Source organism: Corvus brachyrhynchos, unplaced genomic scaffold, assembly GCF_000691975.1.
Source record: "Corvus brachyrhynchos isolate BGI_N302 unplaced genomic scaffold, ASM69197v1 scaffold1, whole genome shotgun sequence".
In the NCBI taxonomy this organism is placed as follows: Eukaryota; Metazoa; Chordata; class Aves; order Passeriformes; family Corvidae; genus Corvus; species Corvus brachyrhynchos.
The window spans coordinates 8881926-8885553 of NW_008237222.1; the positions used below are offsets into that span (position 1 = coordinate 8881926).

The 3628-nt window shown below is 47.5% G+C and overlaps 1 long non-coding RNA gene across 1 annotated transcript in view; it reads right to left on the reverse strand.

Annotated features, from left to right (window-relative positions):
• LOC108445407 overlaps nt 1-3628 on the reverse strand; it is a 10663-nt gene continuing 7035 nt past the window's right edge. The window contains exon 3 of the long non-coding RNA XR_001860256.1: nt 1-49. This is a non-coding gene — a long non-coding RNA (uncharacterized LOC108445407). The remainder of the gene's footprint in view (nt 50-3628) is intronic.

The following is a 3628-nucleotide window of genomic DNA, read 5'->3' on the forward strand; positions in this document are numbered from 1 at the left end:
CCTGCTGTGAGTGCTTGAGTCCTTGGAATTATTGGTTTTCCTTTAGTACCTGAGATAAAAGACAAGGAGCCGCTTTGATTTGAAAATCCATAGCACAGCTGGAGCCAGGAGGTTCCACCCCCCATTCCACCCCCACCATGCAAGCCAAGTGCCAGGCTCTGCCAGCTCAGCACTGCTGGTGTCACTCTTTCCTGTTCTGCAATGTGCAAACAGCCCGGTGACGTAGCAGGGTAACGCTGTTTGAACAGTCTCTCCAGTCAAGGATTTTTCCAAAAGAAATTGGACAGGAGTTAATGGATACGCATGTGAGTGTGGTATTGCACAGCGCAGGCGGGATAGAAAATGCAGCACGTTATGGCAGGAAATGAGGAAGGAACATTTTCTCAGCAAATCTGGCTGGATGAGCTGGCAGGTCGTGGCAGAGTTGAAAGAGGACAGGCTCTGCAGGACAGGTGGAGTTGCTAATGTCCTGGGAGTGAGCTGTGGAGGAAGAGGGGTAAAGGGAAGCCCTTTCTATTTTGTGTCATCTACATGATATTATTTAACACTGACTGCCTACCTAAAGTCTCCCTCTCCCCTTTTCCTTTTGCTCCATCTCTTGTAGCAGTCCTCTAGACCTGCTGCCGCTTTGCCATGGAACAGTTCTCTACTTGGGTGGGCAGACAGCTGCCTCCTCCTGTGAAGCAAACGGAGTGTTTCATCCATCACACACTGGGCAAAATTAGGGCCTTCCTCACTTTTTATCACTCAGTTTAATGATTTCCTGCAGATTGCTTCATACCATGAGATGTCGTTTTATCTGTCAGCACTTTCAATGCTCTGCTTGCTCAAAATCACCTGTGAAACTGGCCCACTTAGAACAAATCACTCTTCAACAGTTGGCTACTGAAGGAAAGGACTTGTGAGTTACTTCTCATGGAATGCTATCCCTTGTGGAGGCTCAAAACATGTTTTGTGTGTGATTTCCTAGGGCCTGCTTTCAGAAGACCACCTGGGTTTGGACCAGGCACTTTCTCTCCTCCCTGCATAGATGTGGACCATGGTGGTTATTTGCAAGCTGGACTAGCAGTGATATCTGGATCTGTAGTCCTTGGACACTGTGTCAAAGTGGGACAGGAATGATTTGTATTTCATCTTGAAGAAATGCCTGATAACTCAAGATTTCTTTGGGATGGATTTTCTGGACTGACTGTATTGACCTTAGCACTGGGGGACCTGGTTCTGGTTAATTAATAAGGCTCTGAAATATCACTGACGGATGAAGGAGGAAGCTCCTTCAGCAAGGTGTGAAGAAGAGTGAGACTTCAAGGACTCTGTCTCTGGGAGGACTCCTGGTAAGGGAAGTTGAATTGCTGCCTTGAGGGTCCCTCTCTTTGGCAGGGAGCTGGTCTGTGCTGTTTGGAGTGTGCCAGCAGTAACACAGGCTTCATTTCTCAGATGGGGTTTCCTTCCCTCAGGGTTACACCTTCCTCAGTATTTCCTCTCGCGTGAGCACTTGAACCCTTGTGTGGGGCTTCTCTTCCAGGAGACTCCTGCCTTGCTGCTGTCACGTCTGCCTTGAGGGTCCCTCTCTTTGGCAGGGAGCTGGTCTGTGCTGTTTGGAGTGTGCCAGCAGTAACACAGGCTTCATTTCTCAGATGGGGTTTCCTTCCCTCAGGGTTACACCTTCCTCAGTATTTCCTCTCGCGTGAGCACTTGAACCCTTGTGTGGGGCTTCTCTTCCAGGAGACTCCTGCCTTGCTGCTGTCACGTGGTGGCCAGGCTGAGCATGGCAGTGGATCCTATTTTCCCCTAAGTCCTGTTGGCACACCAGGAGCAGAGAGTACTGTAGTGGTTACTGTGTTTGCTTGGGGCTCGTGTTACTCTGCTAAGCCCTCGCTGAGGCAGATGTCCCTGAAGTAGCTGTGTGTGTGCACTCCTCCAGAGCTGGCTGTCCCACAGATACCTTTGTGGGACAAGGTGAAATGGTTCAAGCCCCAAAACATTCTTCTTTTAGATGGACACCTTCTGAATCACCTCTGTTTGCAAAGCAATCCCAGTCAAATGCAAAACCTGACCTGGTATGTCTCATTGAAGTGACCAAAACCATTATCAAAAGGTTATGGAGTCAGATTCCTGCTATATAAAGCAAGTGACATTTTTCTAGAAGCATTGGCATGAATGGAGGTTAAAAAAATAAACAAAGGATTAATTTTCTTCCACAAAAGGAAGGGGATTGGGTCAGTTGGGTTTATTTTTACGATCTCAGAGGATTTCATGGGGAAGATTCCCTTTGAGCTGTTCAGCTCAGCTAAAGAAGGTAGGAATTTTTATTGGTCTTTTGATGTTTCATGGAAAATACTAATTAGCCCTGATGCTTTAGTCAGCCAGTGTGAAATGCCAGCCAGCCTCTATTTTCTTGCTGATATATCACCAGTCACTGTGATGTGTAGAAAAGCTCCCCCCCATGTCGTCCCAGGCTGCCCCTCCACAGGGACTGTGTCCTTGTCCCTGTGTGTCACTGACACAACAGATCCCACACCTGGTTCTGCTGCTGGAGGGGTCCTGCAAGGACAGCAGCAGAATTGGACAATGGGAGAAGAGGAAACGACAAATTTCTGTGCACTTGACATGTGCAGACAGCTGATGAACCATTAATAACTCCTGCACGGACACCAGGTATAACAAGGAAGAGCTACTGAATAACCCAGTGTGTTTTTGCAGCTACATTGCTATCTCTCTAGATAATATTTTACTTCTGGTTTTAAGTTTTTGCTATCCTTGCATGATAAACTGGAATCATCTGTTCTCTCCAGAATAGAAAGCATTCAGGGAAGGGTGCACAAGAAATCACAGGAAGCAAGTTAATAAAAATCCTTTCATTTTCGATTTCCAGGAAATCTGTGCCCTCACACCAAGCTGTGCTATATGTCACTGGCACAGCAGCCCCAAAATATGTGCTTCAGTGAGAAATAGGTTCTTGGGAAATGTGCAGGAAACAGCACTGGGTACTAAAGTCCTCAGCTCCCCTGTAAAGCTGACCTAGGGGGCAGCAGCCGTGAAATTTTCTTTTCCATTTGCTGCCAATGTGCCTTGGCTCTGACCCGGGAAAACCTCTACAAGAGGGGTACAATTCAGGTCATGGCTTGGCAAGCCCTTCATTGCATCAGGACTTTGGTTTTCAGGGTCACTTTGGGCAAAGTGTAACCTTCCACACGCAGATGAGGCACCCTTTGGTAACGGGACTGTTGTGCAAAAACAGGCAGTATGGCATTTCCTTGAGCTCTTGGTTCCCCTTGACCAGCGGGTGTCTCTGCAAGGAGCTGACATTGGAAAGGGGCTTGGGAGACTGAGCAAGAAGTGAAGAAGGAGAGCTGCTCCAGGGGCTGGGAAAACTATGCTGCTGTCTGAAATAGAAGCAAATACTCTGGAGGTGGTTGGGTTAATTTCTGGGGTTCACCATGTGTGTACACAATGAGTGGGTAATAATCCATGGGGATCTACGTAGATGTTTAAGGTCAGGTTTGTGGGTTCGGGAAGTAAGAAAAATGGCTTGGTAAAGGCAGAAGGAATTTTCATTAATGGAAAAGGTGTGTGATCCATCAGTAGGAGAAAGAGTGGGCTGGGATAAGGGGAGGAGGAATCCTGT